This window comes from Apodemus sylvaticus, chromosome 22 (genome assembly GCF_947179515.1).
Source record: "Apodemus sylvaticus chromosome 22, mApoSyl1.1, whole genome shotgun sequence".
NCBI lineage: Eukaryota > Metazoa > Chordata > Mammalia > Rodentia > Muridae > Apodemus > Apodemus sylvaticus.
Genome location: NC_067493.1, coordinates 8651930 through 8671668, shown reverse-complemented (window position 1 = coordinate 8671668; position 19739 = coordinate 8651930). Strand labels below are relative to the sequence as shown.

Genomic DNA, 19739 nt, shown 5'->3' with positions numbered 1-19739 from the left:
ATGTCTAATGTTTTATCTGTATTATCTTTTCTGATATCTTCAATTATAATACATATCCTGTATATTACTTCAATTGTATTAGAAATATTTTCCATCAAAATCTTCAATTTTATCAAAATTTTTTTCTAGGTTATTGGACAATATTCTACGTATATTTTCTATGTTTCCTATTTTACTATTATTATATTCCAATTGATTCTTCAATTTGAACACACACATATATCTTCAATATCACTACAGATATTAGGTAAGATAAACTTTAATATTATCAGAAAATATTTCTATTTAATTTTTCAATTATTTAGAGATGTTTTTATGTACACAACATTATCTGAATAATATCCAGTGAAAATCTTCAATTTAACACTACTTTTCTATATATTGTTTTAATTATATCAGAAACAATTTTCTTGAAAATCATGACTTTTATGAGAAAATGTTTCTAGGTGCTTGATTTAGTAAAGATAATTTATCTTTTTACCATTATTATTTTCCAACAGATTTTTCAATTTTAACACATTATTTTTCAATTTATTCGTAAAATTGAGTTTGCCTACACATTTAGTTCTCTTTGTCAACGTTTTATGTCTATTTATTTTCAATGCCAAATCTCGATTCAAAATAAATTTTCGGTATATTTCTTCAATTTTATAGGAAATATTTTCCATGAAAGCCATCAATTTGATTAGAATTTTTTACATGGTTTGTCAGTCAGTTTTGATGTATTATCTATGTGTGCACTTTCATGTGTATTATTGTACATCAAATTCTTCAATTTTAACACACATATTAATATATTTCTTCAAATTCAGTGAAAATGTCACATTGGCATCACTGTCAGTCGCTCAGAGACTGCTGGTCCTGCCCCTGACATCACGCTAACCCCGCCCCTCGCCCATGTATCTCAGCCCTGGCCGGGAGCCATGTTGAATTCCCTAACTGTCACCCAGCAACCACTGGCCGCGTCCCCTGATGTCCCCCGAGCCCCGCCCCCGCCCCATGACCTTGCACTACAGCCCCTGGAGGGCGCCATGTTGGCGTCCCTGTCCGTCACCAGGCAACCGCTAGCACCACCCCTGACGTCACCTCTGCGCCTGCCCTGCATCCAGCCTCCTGGAATGATGTCATTCCCTGTCTTTAATTTATGAATGAACCTGGGCTGGGAGTTTGAATGTGCATGTTGGTTGGAGGTCTGGCAGAGGCGGGAAGGAGGTGAGTGCACTCATTTAGTGGCTGCTGCGATTGCTGAGCTTCCCGGGCTCTGAGCAGCCGGCCCGGAATTGTGGAACGGGACCGCATTCACATGCGCATCCGGATGAAGATAGTGCTCCATGCTGCAGGAGTCTGTGAGCTCTGGAGTAACTCTGTGCTATCCTCCTGTCGCCTCCGCAGACTTCGTCTGTGAGTTTGGAGAGGCCTGGCAAGACGCGGGCTTCCCGCTCTGGAAAGTTTGCAGGGGGACGGAGTGCAAACCCTCTCTGTGCTCCGGGCAGGGACAGTGGGCGGGCAAGGCGCGGGCTTCCCGCTCTGGAAAGTTTACAGTGGGACCGAGTGCAAACTCTCTTTGTGCTCCTCCTGGCAGGGACAATGGCCGGGCAAGGCGTGGGCTTCCGGTTCGGCTCTGGAAAGTTTGCAGCGGGCCAGAGTGCAAACCCTCTCTGTGCTCCTCTGGGCAGGGACAATGGCCGGGCAAGGCGCAGGCTTCCGGCTCGGCTCTGGAAAGTCTGCAGCGGGCCAGAGTGCAAACCCTCTCTGTGCTCCTCTGGGCAGGGACAATGGCTGGGTAAGGCGCGGGCTTCTGGCTCGGCTCTGGAAAGTTTGCAGCGGGCCAGAGTGCAAACCCTCTCTGTGCTCCTCCAGGCAGGGACAGTGGCCTCCTAGCACGATTATCCTGTGGGAATGGAAGCCGAGCCTGGTCGCCCTGGATCATTGGTCTGTGCCCTTCCCTGGCTTCTGCCTGTGAGCTGCTGAGACAGGTAGGGAATTCACAGGACAATAAACTGAATCCTGTTCCTTAATGACACAGGCCGGGCTGTGAAATGACCAAGACCTGGTAGAGTTTACAGAGGTCTGGGCTTGTGCTATCCCAAGGAACATAAATAATCAGGTTGGAGCTGGCTGGGGTGAAGGGCTGTAGGTTGGGCAAGGCTAGGTCCCAGGGTAACTTGTTTTGGTTTTTTTTTTTTCCTTTAGTTTTATTAATTATTTCTGTAGAAGTTTTTTTTTTTTTTATTTCTTTTTATTGCTTTACTTTCGATGTTTAGTGTTTTCCCCAATCTGTTTGGTATTTTGCATGCTTTTACATTAACTCTGGCTATATATTTATAATAACTCTGGCTATTCTTACACAGGCACCTTCTTTAGTTTAGGAAATTTTCATTTAGGATTTTATTGGAAATGTTTTCTAGACATTTATGCTAATTGATCTTCTTCACTCTCGCCCTCATCTTCTCTTTCTGAGGTGTTCCCTGTAGCTGTGAAGCTTGAATGCTTCTCTGTGTCCTGCTCTGAGATCTGCTGTTGTGTGCTGTGAGGGGACCTCAGGGAAGCTCTGAAATCAAGACATGGTGAGTACAGGATATCTGCCCACAATGGGGAGGAACATGCGGCTGAGCAGTGGGAGCTGGGGTGGTGGGTCCTCTATGGGGTTGGATCAGAAGCATCAGCCAGATGTGACTTCCTGTGAGGTTTCTAGTGGTTCTTCTTACTTGCAATTTCAGGCCATGACCTCTGAATAACTTCAGTATCATGGCTGATTGTAATTCTGTCCAAAACATCTGGACCATTTGCTTTTTTGTAGCAGCATGGGTGGTTTCTATGACTATGCATCACCTGTGTCCAAACCTTTTTGTCTTTTATAATATACATTAAGAAGGCAGGAATAGGCCTAGAGAGATGGCTCAGAGGTTAACAGCTCTGGCTGTTCCAACACAGGTCAGGAGTTCAATTCTTAGCAACAACGTGGTGGCTCATAACCAAAGGGAATGGAATCTTTTGCCCTCTTCTGCTCTGCAGGAATACATGCAGAGATAATATTGTATAAGTAATGAATTAACTCCTTAAAAATAAGACAATAGGTATGAATCTAATAATTCTGATATGTTTAGTGTTTTGATTATTATGTGGCAAAGGGACTTTTTCTCACTCTGTTTGGTATTGTTGATGCTTCTTGTACGTGACCAGGCACCTTCTTTAGTTTAAGAAAGTTTTCATTTATGATTTTATTGGAAATGTTTTCTAGACCTTTATCATCATCAACTTCTTCTTCTCCTCCTCCTCCTCCCCCTCCTCCTCCTCCTCCTCCTCCTCCTCCTCCTCCTCCTTCTTCTTCTTCTTCTTCTTCTTCTTCTTCTTCTTCTTCTTCTTCTTCTTCTTCTTCTTCTTCTTCTTCTTCTTCTTCTTCTTCTGCTGCTGCTGCTGCTGCTTTTGCTGCTTCTGCTGCTTCTTCTTCTTCTTCTTTTTCTTCTTCTTCTTCTGCTGCTGTTGCTTCTGCTGCTTCTCCTCCTCCTCTTCTTCCTCCTTCTTCTCCTTCTCCTCCTCTTTCTCCTCCTCCTCCTTCATTTTTCCAATCGTTTGTGATTTGGCCTTCTCATAAGTTGGAGAACTCTTTGTGGGTTAGTACCAGGAAAGTTTATAATACAGATTTTTTGACCACTGTATCTATTTTTTTTCTTTTTTAATTAGATATATTCTTTATTTACATTTCAAACTTTGTCTGCTGTCCTTGAGCCCCCCTCTCCTGAAAATCCATTAAGCCATCTCACTTCCCCAATCAACCCTCCCCCACCCTCTGTCCTGGTAATCCTCTACACTGTGGCATCAAATCTTTCCAGGGTCAAGGGCCTCTCCTCCTTTTGGTGTCTCTAACAAGACCTTCCTCTGCTGCTGATGTGTTTGGAGAGATGAGTAATTCCATGGGTATTCTTTGGTTGATGATTTTGTCCCTGGGAGCTCTGGGAGTACTGGGTGACTCATTGCTGTTCCTTCTGTGGCACTGCAAAGCCCTTCAGCTCCTTTGATCCTTTCTCTAACTCCCCATTGCAGACAAATGATATCTCACAATTATTAACAGGAACTATACAAAATAGTCCATACAACTCTAGTGCTTTAAATCTTATTATAAACACCAAGTCTTTTGTGTCTTTAATTGGAATCCGTATCATTCAATTGTGGTAAAAAAAATATAACAATATTTACCCCAACAAGGTGGCTTTAATTATTCTTTCAGTCCAATGATTGGAATGAAAAATAAGATGGCCAATGATACTCAGTAGTCCTGGCTCTTTTTCTTTCTAGAAAATGTGCTTTCAGAAAGCTTTTTAAGAAGATAAAAGGATGACCTTGAACTCCAACTATATAGGATCAGAGTAGAAGACATAGAAATCTCTATATATAACTACTTCTTTTAAAGACTGTTAAATGTTAACACCATGAGTTAAAATAGTTTTGACAAATAAATCCACAATTTATTGTCAGAATATTAATTCAGGAGTAGGGAATAAAATATTTTTATTCCCCATTTCTTTTTTTTTTTTTTTAATTTGGTTTTTTCGAGACAGGGTTTCTCTGTATAGCCCTGGCTGTCCTGGAACTCACTCTGTAGACCAGGCTGGCCTTAAACTCAGAAATCCACCTGCCTCTGCCTCCCAGAGAACTGGGATTACAGGCGTGCGCCACCACCGCCCGGCCTTATTTCCTATTTCTATGTTTCAATGATACCACATTTTAAAAGTATCATAGTTTATCAAAGGATAAAAGGTAAAATTACTGTTTTTTCCCTAAAGAAAATTGACAAAGCATTTCTTTAAAAAAAGATTTATTTATTTATTTCATGTATGGGAGCATAATATCCCTGTCTTCAGACACAGAAGAAGAGGGCATATGATCCTGTGGCATATGGTAGTGAACCACCTTGTGGTTGTTGGGAATTGAATTCAGGACCTCTCGAAGAGCAGCCAGTGCACTTAGATGCTGAGCCATCTCTCCAGCCATGAAGTACATTCTATACATCAAAAACAATTTACTCAGGTTATCTTTAGACAAATTCACATGACCTAACTAGTTATTCCCCCTACAAATTATAGAAATATTGGCCACCTATGTCCTCTCATTTCACAGAGTTTTAATAACATTTAAAAAGACCTTCTGTGATTATATTAATTCACGGGAGTTGAAGATATGAAAATGGTTGTTGTGTAATTTAGACAATAAGTCAGAAGCCCTGTGCTGATCTTTCTATCTTAGTATGTTTATTGGTTTTTAATGAGGCATTTTGGGAAATAAATATTGTTTAAATTATTAAAGTGTTTTTGTCTATGTAAATATTTACACATGTATATTTCATTTTCAAAAGCACTCATGTATTACATTGAATGAAGACAATGTCCAATATAAAAAACAAATCCTGCTCTAGGAAAGCAAAAATCTTTAAAACTAATTTAGAACCCTAAGGGATAGTGACCATGTTGTGGACTAGAATTGGGATAGGGTTCATAGAGATACCACTGTGACCAGATCTGTATGTTTACATATATCAGGTACTTAAAAATAGACATTACAATTTAAATATATATCCTCATGTTAACCATTAAAAATAAAGATTCAGAGACATAATGTCATTTCAAATTTATTTTACCTGTGGCGATTTATTGACTAAATATACATTTGTCTATTCATATTAATTTTTAAGTTTTATTTATTCTGAATAAAAATAACTTAGTCTAAGTTAACCAGTTTACTTTACTTGTAATCTATTTGCTATTAAGAAAAAGATGTGAAGAATAAACCATGATCCCATGTGGATATTCTATACATAAGTAATAAAAGACAAATTTCATTAAGCCACGAATTTATGTTTATTGCTTGTGTAAGATTTTTTTTTCCATAATTTTCATTGATTATTTTGTAAAAACTTCACAAAAAAATCTTTAGTAATCATATTTTTTAATTTGGACAGAAAGTAAACCATACATATCTAGAGCAGAAGAGTATTCAAGGCCATTTTATCACTGAGGGGAATTAGCTGCATAAATAACTGACACTGAGACCCAACACAGAGTAGCACAGATATTCTTTGCTGGCAGCAGTCGGTCTTGCCCTTGGCAACTTGTCCCTTGATTATCTGTTTGATTTTGTGAATATCAGAGTCATCACTTCCTTTTTCAGTATGTTAGTTTGGAAAAGGTATGGATAAACTTTTAGGTTCTTTAGAGAAACCATTGAGTGAATAAGGTAGAAGCTATCAGAATAAGAACAGAACAAAACATTAAGATATAAAATGAATAGCTTATAGTTGTGGTATTTTGTGTAATTGGGTTCCTCTTGACTCAGTGAGACCAGCAAGAGTAATGATGGAGACCATTTTGTCTTGTACCATTTGGTTATATTTACTAAAGATGTGGTGAAGACAAATGGCCCATGCAATACTTATTATATTACCAAAGAGGGGCACCAAGTCCCATGATTTTGTACATCTTATGAGGATCCCCAGATGAAACTTAGAAAAACTAAAGGAGTAGTGGATTTCTGTTGTCTGTGAACAGGACCTCATAATAATGCAAAGATATTTCCCATCTGGGAATACTAGGTTCATGGATAACTCACTTTCCAATTTCACTGGGACAGGAAAGATTTTGATATTATAAAAATTGAGGACTAGGAAGGCAGATGAGCAGAAAGATAGAAACTGAGTTTACATACAACAACAAACAAATCCTTTGACCTGATCTTGAGACTGACCACAACCCTAACATTTCTTCATTGTGTAACGGATACGATTGACTCAGTGGGACCATCAAGAATAATGGTGGCCATCTTAACCTTAACCATGAGCCTAGCCCTGGGACTTTTACTAAATCTCTAATCCTATCTTAACCCCTTAATTTCCTAAGCATCCTAACCCTAACAACCCTTGTCCTGATCCTAACTATAACCCCCTAATCCTCTAACCCTAAATCTCACCCTGCTTTCTCTGGGGGATGTTTCTTAATTATACCTTTTGAAGTGAGAAACCCTTTCTTAATCTTGAACTTTTGAGATGTTCTTATCCACTTTTGATCTAGGCTATATGTGTTTTTTGCAACCTACATATAGAAGTGTCATGAAAAAGCAGTTCTTTTGTTTTGGTACTTGTACTATTTAATTTTATAAAACAAAGGTGATTTGTTTGTTTGTTTTTTTAACTGGTATTAGGAAATACTTATATCTTAAATATACTGGTATACACTGAAGATTAGCTGTAATATCCTGCAACATGAAATCCACCAGTCCTTGATTTTTCTAACTCCCCTTGGCTGAAAGCCTTTATAAGGACATTCTGTTCACTACCCTTTCTATATACATAGAAAGATTCATTTTTCTCTATGAATTGAGATAGGCTTATCTAGAAAATTTGTACTAATCCAACTGTATTTTATTTTTTAATTTGCCACTGTTGAAAATGTGCTGACTAGTAATAGTGCTCAACAGTGTTTCCCTTATGTTTCGCTTATGTTTCTGGCTTTTCTTATGGGGTTGTTTGAGAAGGGATCTTCAGTTTCCCTGAGCCCAGGATTTAGACAAAACAAAAAAAACAAAACAAAACAAAACAAACAAACAAAAAAAACCCACTTGGTTTGTTTTTGTTATTTTTTTCTTTCTTATTTTTTTTTTTTTTTTGGAGACAAGTGTTTCTCTGTATACCAGAGGCTGACCTGGACCTCACTTTGTAGACCAGGCTGGTGTTACATTGGGTCATCAATTCCTGGGTCAGATTGATACATCCAATGAACCTTCAGTAATAGTCTAGGCAAACTTTTCATCATTATTATGGAAAGAAGACAAGTGATTTGAGGAAAGCTCAGGCACAGGCACTGGAAAATGCAGGGTCCTGGCTTCAGAGGGGGAGAAGCAGGAAGCTGACCAGCCTAAGCTGGAATGTTGTTCCTCCCTCAGGGCTGGGTGGGGTGTGATGCCTCTTGATATCTTATTTCAAATGTTAATGGAATGCAAACCACTCCTGAGATCTTGAGAAGGTGTGGTCCTAGATAGGAAGCACTCTTTAACCTGAGGAGGGCTAAGACTCACTGGCCAATCAAAGGGCGATGGCAGATCTGCCAGGCAGACAAAGAGGTGGGATCTTCAGGGTGCCTTTTGGTGTGTTCCCTGTGGCTGTGCAGTTTGAATGATTCTCTGTGTCCTGCTCTGAGTTCTGCTGTTGTGTGCTGTGAGGGGTCCTCAAAGAAACTCTGAAATCAAGACATGGTGAGTACACAATATCTGCCCACAATGGGGAGGTACATGTGGCTGAGCAGTGGGTGCTGGGGTGGTGGGTCCACTGTGGGGTTGGATTGGAAGCAGCAGCCAGATGTGACTTCCTGTGATGTCTCTAGTGGTTGCTTCTTACTTGCAAGTTCAGGCTATGACCTATGAATAACTTCAGTATCATGGCTGATTGTAATTCTGTCCAAAACATCTGGTCTAGTTGCTTTCTTGTAGAAGCCTGGGTGGTTTCTGTGAATATGCATCACCTGTGTCCAATCTATTTTTCTTTTTTATAATATACATTAAGAAGACAGAGTCAGGCCTGGAGAGATGGCTCAGAGTTTAAGAGCTCTGGCTGTTCTTACACAGGCCATGAGTTCAATTCTTAGCAAGCACATGGTAGCTCATAACTATTTGTAATGGGATCTGGTGCCCTCTTCTGCCCTTTAAGAGTATATGTAGGGAGAAATTTGTATAAGTAATGAATTCATTCCTTAAAAAAATAGAAGACAGATATGAATCTAATAGTTCTGATTTCATACATTACTCATTCTATTGTTTATTTTGTTATTTTTTGCTGTAGTTTTTTTTATATTTCTTTAATATGTTTAGTGTTTTGATAATTACGTGGCAAAGGGACTTTTTTTCCCAATATTTGGTATTTTTGATGTTTCTTGTACATTAACGCGCACCTTTTTGGTTTGTGAAAAAAATTAATTTATGATTTAATTTGAAATATTTTCTAGACCTTTAAGCTGATTGATATTTTTCGTCTTCCTCCTCCTCTTCTCTTCCTTTCTCCTCCTCCTCCTTCTCTTCTTCTCCTCCTCCTCCTCCTCCTTCTCTTCCTCCTCTTTCTCCTTCTTTTTCTTCTTCCTTCCCCTCTCTAACATGTCCTGAGAAAGTAAACTAAATTGAAACATGTAAGAGTCTGATGCAAAAGAGGTTGTTTGTGGAAAAGGAGAGGAGTGAGAACCTGAGGATGGTGACTTATTTTCCTGGCTGGTATTACTTATCTTTCTACGCTGGTATCTGGGCAACTGCATTTGTGGTGATTATTGGTCTAGGTAAGGTTTCTCAGTTTGTCTTGTTTGTGTGGTTGTTTATTCCTTTGTTACAGTTTTCTGTCTAGATTTTTATAGTGTTGGCTGAGTGTGGCCTCTTTACTGATGTTTTGGTTATGTTCAAGAGAGATTGCTGGTCAATCTTGAATACTAGGAGAGGAGGTGTGAAGGAAGTGATAATTTCAATACACAAAGAGACATAGTCAGGAGAGAGTTAAAGCTGCCAACATTTCAATATTTCAGAGCTACAATCATCTAAAGGAGCCTCAGTTTAGGGTGTGCCCTCAACAGAATGGCAGGCTGCAATGTCTGTGTGAGATAGTGTAGATGAGGCTTGGCACTGTGAGAGGCCATGGAAGGACATTGGTGAAGGTGCAGCCTCAGTTGCAATTGATGGCCCAAAACTGAAGCTGTAATGCATAGAAGTTGAGGCTTGGCACCATTAAGAGAACCTATGAGAGGCTATTGGTGAAATCTAGTTACAGCAGAAAGCAGCAGTGTTTTGGAGATGCCAGTAACATGAGATGAACACTAAGAACAGCAGCAGCAGTGGAGTACAGGCAGCTGGAGCCTAGAAAACACGCTGTGTGTTACAAAGGGCAGAGCTGCAGAAGTGCCTCAAGCACTTGGAGGAGCTCAGAACATGGTGAGCTGGTGAGTTGGATTACATTTATTGGAGTCTGAGTTTTGCTTTTGATTGTGACTGTGCCCTGATATTGTTCTTTCTTGAAGGAATAATGTATTTTAGTAGAGCCCACAGTTAAGAGTCTTTGAATTTTTAAAAGATATTGGATATTTTAATGAGTTGGAATTTTTAATATGTAAAGACTTTGGGACTTTTAAAGTTATTTAGATCTTGGGGATGAATAAGGAAATAAGGGTTGATGATTAATAGTGATATGTTGGTGTGTCGAGTTGACAAGGGTTCAAATGTACTGGCTGGTTTTGTGTGTCAATTTGACACAGAATGGAGTTATCACAAAGGAAGGAGCTTCTTTTGGGGAAGTGCATCCATGATATCCAACTGTGTGGCATTTTTTTCAATTAGTGATCAAGAGGGGAGATTGTGGATTGAGACCATCCCTAGACTGGTAATCTTAGTTTATATAAGAGAGCAGACTTAGCATGCCAGGGGAAGCAAGTCAGTAAGAAACATCCCTCCATGGCCTCTGCATTAGCTCCTGCTTCCTGACCTGCTTGAGTTCCAGTCCTGACTTCCTTTAGTGATGAACAGCAACATGGAAGTGTAAGCTGAATAAACCCTTTCCTCCCCAACTTGCTTCTTGGTCGTGATGTTTGTGCAGGAATAGAAACCCCGACTAAGACAAGGGTAATGAAAATGAGTAGCAGTTGAGCCTTGCCCGTATGAGAGGCCAGGAAAGGTCAGTGGAGAGGTGAAGACACAGGGGCAGTTGAAGATTCAGTACTGATGAGATTTTGAAATGAAGCTGGGTCTTACAGAGCTGTGTGTGTGTGTGTGTGTGTGTGTGTGTGTGTTGGGGGGACATGCTCCTTCTGGTCCAGTTACCCATTTTGGTTTGCTTGTTTGTTTGTTTTCTATTGCCTTATTGTGGAGGTTTACCATTCTTTACGTCCGCGTGTATTCTTCCTTTCCATCCCCTAATTGCTTTTGGAGAAACTTAGAAACACAGTTTTGCGATTGGGAAAGCAATGGTAAATCTTTTTTTTTTTTTTTTTTTTTTTTTTTTTTTTTTTTTTTTTTGGAGACAGGGTTTCTTTGTGTAGCCCTGGCTGTTCTAGAACTCACTCTGTAGACCAGGCTGGCCTCAAACACAGAAATACACCTGCCTCTGCCTCCCAAGTGCAGGGATTACAGGCATGTGCCACCATGCCCAGCTAGCAATGGTAAATCTTATCGCAAAGTAACTTTTTTACTTTCCTTTAAAAACAAAACAAAACTAGAATTGCCCATCTGTTGAGTCTGGAAGTCAAAACTGAAAAAAATTTCTATCAACACTTTTTCATCATTATTATTGTTATTTTGGATTTTCAAGATAGTTTTTTTTTTTTTTCTGTGTAGCCCTGGCTGTTCTGGAACATGCTCTGTAGAACAAGCTGGCCTTGAACTCACAAGAGATCTGCCTCCCTCTGCCTACAGAGTGCTGGGAATAAAACCTTGCACTACCACTACCAGGCTTAAGAATTCAGGAGAAGAGAATTTCATTTTTTTGCGACATGCTGATCATCATGTTTGGGGAAGTTTAATTTACAGTTATGATGGGAATTAAGTATCTGGGTCGTTAAGATAATGTTCATATACCTGTAGAAAGCAATGTGAGTTGACATCACTTAATCATGGCTTTACCTGTTAGGCTACCACAGATGTCAGACACTGCAGCTCCCTCAGCATTGCTGATGAAGTCTGTGCTGACAGCATCATGGGCTGAGTTGGATAACACGTGTGTTAGGCATTAGGGATTCTGCACAACACCAGTATCTGGTACAGATATCACTTTGATTACTGTCATGGCTGCTGCTTATGCCTGGCGTGGCAGAGATGATAGCAATTTATTTGGTAAACAAATGAGACACTGCAGTTGATGTGTTAAGCAGGGAGCCTGGCACCTAATAAATTATCGAGTGCCCAGGGAATGGCCGCATGGAAAGTTTCGGCTGAGCTTTATTCAAGTATGCACACATATATTTTAAAAATAACAGCAGTGCTTTTAACATGTTGACAGATCATGAGGCTGTGGGGGAAGATGATCTGGATGGGTCATATGGCCTTGGAGCATGTTTGAGACAGGTGGGGCATTTTGTGTGCTTGTCAAGGGTTTTGGTTTGTTAGATTTTCTTAATTCTTTTTTTTTTTTCTTTTTTTGAGACAGGGTTTCATCATTAGCCTGAGCTGTCACTATAGACCAGGTTGGCCTCAAACTCACAAGAGATCCACCTGTCTCTGCCCCACCACGTTCTTGGATTAAAGGTTGGAACCACTGTTGCTTGGCTTTCCATGTTTTGTTTAAATATGAGAGGACATAGACTAACATTGAGAGCCACATGAGACCTGAGACCACATGGAAACTGCTAAGCGCAAAACCTGTTCTTTCTGTCCTACTGTGTAGTTGAAGCAGTATGGATATTAGACGGATTTAGAAGGGGGATAATTTCAGCAGCCAATCCTTTTGCTCATGTGGTCCATGTTTTTTTTTTCTTTTTTTTTTTTTTTTGACAGTGTTTGCTGTTATCATTGTAGAGCTGTAAGGTCAGCCAGTGTTGTCTAATATTCTCTCTGAGAAAGGAGTTCAATCCCCGTGTCCAGAGGTTGTTGAGATAACTAAGGCATTGGTAAATCTGCCATGGAGAGATATGTACAAGGAGAGGAAGTAACCAAACTGTTACAAGAGGCGACTTTCAAGATTTTGCCATGTGTGTCAGAAGAGACTTTAGACGTTTGAACAGAGTAGGAGTTCCTACATACTGTTAGGTTCCCTGAAGAAAGATTGAATGAATTTACATCACAGGATGAACATTTGCCTATAATGTCAAGGGTCAGGATGTAGTTAATTGAATCAAAAAACTTCTAGATAGGATGATTTCTTTGTGGGCTTGACTTTCCTGTCTGGCTTTATTTACAGAGCTTGTGGAAGATCATGAAGGAGGAGCCTTTACAGATATCATTCAGGATAGTGTTTATAGAATGAAAAACTTTATTTTTTCTCTCATTTTTTGCTTTTCCAATAATTTATATATTCATTGGCACCCTTATCACAATCCCCATTATATTTCCCTTGCTATGGCAGAGTCCCTCCCCTAGTCTACTCCGTTTTTCTTTGAGAGGTTGTGGGGCCCCCAGGTATCCCCAAAATTGGTGAATCAATTCTATTGTGAGTTAAGTACATCCTCTCTCACTGAGGCCAGACATGGCAGCCCAGTTAAGGAAACAGATTCAAAAGATATCCCCACCCCCCCCCACACACACACACAAAGCTATAGGGAAAGCCCATGCTACAGTTGTTAGACGACCTTCTGAGCCTCTGTGCTGCACATCTGCTATATATGTGCCAGGGGCCTTAGTGCATCCTGTGTATGCTATTTGGTTGGTGGCTTAGTCTCTGAGTGTCCCCAAGGGTGCTTGTTACTTGAATCTCTTGGTCTTCCTGTGGAGTTCCTATCCTCCTCAGGGATTACAATCGTTCCAACAAATCTTCCATAATAGTTCCCAAGGTCCATGCAATGTCTGATTCTGGATCTCTGCAGCTTTTTCAGTCAGCTGCTTGGTGGATCCTCTCAATGGAAAATTGCTCAAGGATTCAGTGTGGGAGCATAACAGAGTGTCGTTGATAATGTCATGGATTGGTGCCTGTCCATAGGATGGCACTCTCAAGTGGGGCTAAATTTTCATTGGCCATTTCTTCAGTCTCTGCTCCAGATTTAACACACCATTTCTATTAGAGGGGAAGCATTGTGTTCTTGGTGTGTTCTGTGTTGTGGTTGAAAATGACCCTTCAACTTTCTTCTCATGCTCCCAAACCTTCACTATAATCTCTTTCCTTAAATTATATAAAATACAATAGATACATTTGCTATTCAATAATAATCTATTTATTAGTCTGGTTGTTTTATATTTTTTAAAATTTATGTTATTTTTTGCTTTTCTCTTCCAAAACATATTTCTCTGTGAACCTTGTCTGTCCTTAACGTAGGAAGAGAAACCGCAAAAGACACATGTCTTGTGCTTGTAATATAAGCATATTTTTGTGCGGTTTTTCATCCACATCATTAGTATTGAAATTTGGCCAAATATATAGACTATATTTTATTTCTCAGAATGGCATATATTCATGACATCAATATTATCTGAGCATTCAGGTTCGTTAGGTTTCATATGAATGTTGTTCTCTCTCTGTCTCTTGTTTGTTCTGAAATGTTTGAATAAATGGAAATATTTTGCCTGTGTGCATGAATATGAATATCATGTGTGCCTCATATTTACTGTTGTCAGAAGATGACCTGGGAACTCCTGATCTTGAAGTAATGAGTAGCTGTTGGTCCCCATGTGTTTGCGAGGAATTGTCCAACATTATGTGGAAGATGGGCAGGAGATTTCCAATGCTGAGCTCTCTCTCCTGCCCTATGTTTCTTATTTGTGATCAAAATTTATATTACTATTATTTTCATCCATCCATTTGTAACAATTTAATCATGTATTCTCTTTTAGTAAAATTTTATTAATGTTATAGTTTAAACTGTTATACTTCCTGTTTCTGCCAGATGAATACAGATGTGCAGTGAATGTATAATTCTTTGTAGGAACTTTAGTAAAGAACTGTGATTGCTATATCATTTTTATTTCCTTGGTTGATTTTTGCATGGATTGAGGGTTTTAAAATATAACTTTTAGTCTCCTAGAACACATTACAAAGGTCATGCCAGTGTCAAGTTATTAGACATACACCAGCCTGTGTCTCTGTGATTAAAGACATGAGCAAATACACCCAGCTTGCCCATCATGTTTGTAGTTAGTAAATGTTCATACAATTTTTCAGGTGTGTGCTCAGTACTATGGATCTGTTTCCCCTGCATGTCCCTCTCAGTTGGCATTTCTCTAGCAAGGCTGTGTCCTATTCAAAGTGTTCAAAAGTGACAGAGGTGTAACTTATAATTAAAGATCCTTCTAAAATGACACAGTGATTATAAATTCTGAGTCAGAAAATAAGGAGAGCAAGCACGAGAATTATGTGAATATATATTTGACAAAGTATATATTTACTTTCTGGTGATGTTAGTATCATGCTTTGTGTTGTACATGTATGGGATATTTAGGATGCCCTGACTTTTGATGATGTGCATGTGAAATTCACTGAGGAGGAGTGGAATTTGCTGAATCCTTCCCAGAAGAGTCTCTACAAAAATGTGATGTTGGAAACCTACCTGAACCTCAAAGCTATAGGTAAGAATGTTATTTTTTTTTCTGAAGGAACCAAATGTTTCTTGGTTATTGATGATCTTCTATTATTTTAATTGTATAAAAATTGAGCTGAATAATTCAGTTTCACTGAATTTTCACTGTAACTATCACGGTGCAGTTAAAATTCACAGTACCTTCAATTTTGCCTATTTTCCAATACTATATCATTCATTTTCTATTACTGTGTTTTAGGCTATAATTGCGAAGAGCATCATCTTGAAGAACATTTTCAAAATAATAGAAGTCATGAAAGGTAATTTTCATGTGCAAGCTCTTACAAATTTGTCTCTGAGGAAATTTTAATATCTTATGGAATCTCCAGCAAAAAGCAAAAGTGGAAAATAACAGTCCTTTAAGTGTTGATATGATTATAATATTCTTACTAAACCATGTACCTCAAGATCCAATATCTGATTTGTGTATCCATTTGATAAGTAGCTCCATTAGACCTGTGCTGTGGATCTGCCAATCTGTATAGTCTCATAGTATTTAGAAATTGCACATTGAATAGTGATAAATTTATATCCAAAACATTCTAATAAGCAAATAGTCTATAGAAAATTTGGTGATACTCATATTCTTGTAGAAATATGGTTCAGTTTGGTGAGAGGGAATTTTATGAGAATCAAGAATATTGTTGTGGAGAAACATTAGTCCATATTGCACATGTTATGAGAAACAAAAATTCAAACAGTGTGAATGCAATGAGTAAACCTTTCATTTTTCATTCTTTTTATTAGGTATATCATGTGTCACAATGGATAATAATCATGTGAGCATAGGGATATGGAAAGAAGAAACATAAAATTTTTGTTCTAAAACAAGAAGATATGTAGTATTCTACCTTTGAAAGAAATTAGGAATATGAAATACATTTGCAATTAGTTGGTTTTTTAGCTTTACAGGGACTATCCCAAAACTCATTGTGTAAAAAATCTTTATGGGTACTAGGAATTTGGAAATTCTTCTGTGTGTCCTGATTCCCAGTCACATGTGTTGTAATTCACACTAGAGGAAAAATATGAATACAATCGGTGTTATAAAGATCATTGTTTTTCTAACTTTATTCAGATAGCCAAAATACATCATATAAAAAGAGGGTATTATAAATATGAGCCATGTAATAACCATCACTCTTATCTTGAACAACTCATAATGAGAGAGAACAATATGAACATATAAAGAGCTAAAATCTTAAGATCTGATGCTTCTTTACCATTAGACAAATTGTAAACATAATTCATATTGATTACTTGATTGATCAGAGTAATGAATGTGATAATGTTTTCACATGTGCTAATTATCATTGCAGGCATGTAAGAAGATATACTGGAGTGAAACTCTATGAGTGTAATATATGTGGTAAAGCCTTTACAAGATGCAGTAATCTCCAAAATCATAAAACAACACATACTGGAGGGAAACCGCATGAATGTAATCAATGTGGTAAAGCCTTTACAAGATCCAGTTATCTCCAAAGACATAAAATGACACATACAGGAGAGAAGCCTTATGAATGTGATCAATGTGGTAAAGCCTTTGCACAGCGTAGTAAATTTCAATATCATAAAAGAACACATACTGGAGAGAATCCTTATGTATGCAATCAATGTGGGAAAGCCTTTGCATGTCACAGTACATTCCAATATCATAAAGTAACACATACTGGAGAGAAACCTTATGAATGCAATCAATGTGGTAAAGCCTTTGCATAGCGCAGTCATCTCCAAATTCATAAAACACATATTGGAGAGAAACCTTATGAATGTAATCAATGTGGTAAAGCCTTTACACATCACGATAATCTGCAATATCATAAAAGAACACATACTGGAGAGAAACCTTATGAATGTAAACAATGTGGTAAATCCTTTACAAGACCCAGTTATCTCCAGTATCATAAAAGAACACACACCGGACAGAAAAATTATTAATGTAATCAATGTGGTAAAGTGTTTTCACCTGGGATAAGTCTCCAAATTCTGTGTGCTGAAGAGAAACATAATGAATATGATCATGAATTAAGAGGGAATTAGGAGGGTATCAGAGTAGGATATGATAGACATGGGTGCTTGGGATTATTTCCACTCTGGAGATTTTTTTTTTTATGCTTTTGCAAAGAAGGTTGCTACCCCCGTTTGAAGAGTTTCCTTAAGGTTAAGGTAAAGATATTTACATTAATTGTATTGACAAAGTAAGTCACGAAAATCACCGCATAGAATTTGGCATGAAAAATTTTAACAAACATAGAAACTAAGAAAGGAAAAATAAAAAAAGAGAGGTTCACAATACAAGGCTTTATCAGGAATTTAAATGAAGTTTAATCTTGTGATCAAGGATATTCAATGGCATTAAAGAAATGGTTACATTAGGAAAAGATTGCATTCTGCTAAACATATGGATTTGCAGTTGTATGAAAGAGAACTGTATCATGTTAGGAATTTTTATTACCTGGTTACTGTTTTGTTGTAGACATACGAAGATACAATTATGTGTCAAATTGCCAAGAGATAGATTTGGATTCTGGGTTCTGAATTTAAAATATAAGCAGAATTGCTTAGATCATGTCATGGTGTTCCATGCTTTTTAACCCACCATTCACGAGACAGAGTCATGCAGGTCTTTGAGATCAAGGTAGATCTCTAAGCAAGTTCCAGGAAAGCCACGATTAGGCAGTGATATATTTGAAATATTGAAAGCTGCTGATAAAGTAACAGAAGGAGCTGTGTTCCAGCCCCAGTAAGCAGCAGAACTCAGCAGCTCGGTCTTAAATGGTAATAATACAGAGACAATTGATGGTGGCTAGCTAGTAATTAGAGGTGATGAAGAAGAAATCAGCATCACTGTGGTGAAAACTGACTGCTATTTTCGGAGTGACAGAAAAGGTGTGTTCTAGAGATCACCAAGGTTGGACATAATGGTGCAACTGGGGTTTTTCATGTGTAAGAATAACCCAGGTGGTATTAAATTTGAGTTCATGAAGTTGTCATGCAGAACAGTTGAGGCTTGGCACCATTGAGCAAGCATAAGGGTCGCTATGGGGTCAAGACTTGTTCTAGCAGAAGAACCCAGCATCTTGAAGATAGAAGTACCATGGGATGAACAGCACGAACAACAGGAGTAGGAGAATGGAGTCAACCAGAGCTTAAAGTGATACAGAGGGCAGAGCTGGAAAAGTGACCCAGTGGAGGAGCAGAGAAGATCATGTGTGGATCCAGGACATTGAAACAAGAAGCTGTGAAATTGAAGTTATCTTAGAGACCCCAAGTTTTTGAGCTGTTAGAACTGTATGATACCTGCTCATGAATTGGATGAAAGCAAAGAGAACGAATTGTGCTTCAGTAAACAAAGCAGAAAGGATTTGGAGACCTGAAGAATACTTTGACAACAGACATGGAGATGCAGAGTTTGGAGATTGTTTTGCTGGCTTTGGTCTTCCTTCGGTCCAGTATTTCCTCATGATTACCTTTACGATTAATAAAGAATATCCTGTGAATTTCAAGGTATATGATGTTCTTTATTGTTTCCAAAAATATAGCGGATTACTCTTGCATGATAGGAATAATCACAGAAGACTCTTTGACGTTTGGACTTTTAACATTTTTGAGACTTTGATAGATGATGGTGCCTTTTGACATTGGAGATCATGGATTTTGCAATATGCTTTCTTGAAGTATGGTTGCCATACACTCTTGTGTTTGAACAATCATATGGGGCCAGGCAGTGGAATGATATATGTGGGGGAGGGAGTGGAAATAATAGGAGGTGTGGTTTTTTTGGAAGAAAGTTTAACAGTGTTGGGGTGGGCTTTGGGTTCCTCCCAGTGCTGAAGAAACCCTCCTTTTACCACCGTGGAAGATGACTCTTCCTAACTTTCTTTGGGTCAAGATGTAGAACTCTTATATTCTTTTCCAGCATTATGTTTGCCTGTATGTGTACCATGTTTCCTCCTATGAGGAAATTGTGCTAAACTTCTGAAAATGTAAGGTGGCCCCAATTAAATGTTTGCTTTTATAAAGTTTGTATTGATCATTTCATCTATTCTTAGTAATTGAAAATGTAATATAGAAATAAAGTGAGCGAATTTAGGTTGGTGAAGTTTTTGCACAATTCTACAGTCTTCTTCATCATGTAAGAATTCGTACTGCAGATAATCCTTGTGAAAATATTTGGTATGGTGAAGGCTTTTCAAAAATCTGGAATCTTTATCATTATGAAATTATGCATGCTGGAGAGAAATTATATGAAATACAGCACTGTGGTATAGCCTTTATGTTGTGGGTCTACTGAAGTACATCACAACTCAAACATCAGAAGAATGCAAATGATAAGAAATTATTGTAATCAAGTCAGTACTGATAAATCCGGGTGAGAAAAATATACTTCTATGCTTATCTGAAATAGTCCACTCCTATCCACGCTGAGTCTGTAAATTATATAGCTTCCATTCTTGAAATCCACAAATACCAGTGACAAGTTATATCTATATTTCCCCCCAATCA

General features: G+C 38.3%; 1 pseudogene; it reads left to right on the top strand.

The window, feature by feature from the left end:
• The first annotated feature begins 1681 nt into the window (after positions 1-1681).
• Positions 1682-19739, top strand: part of LOC127673257 (zinc finger protein 431-like) — a 44805-nt pseudogene continuing 26747 nt past the window's right edge.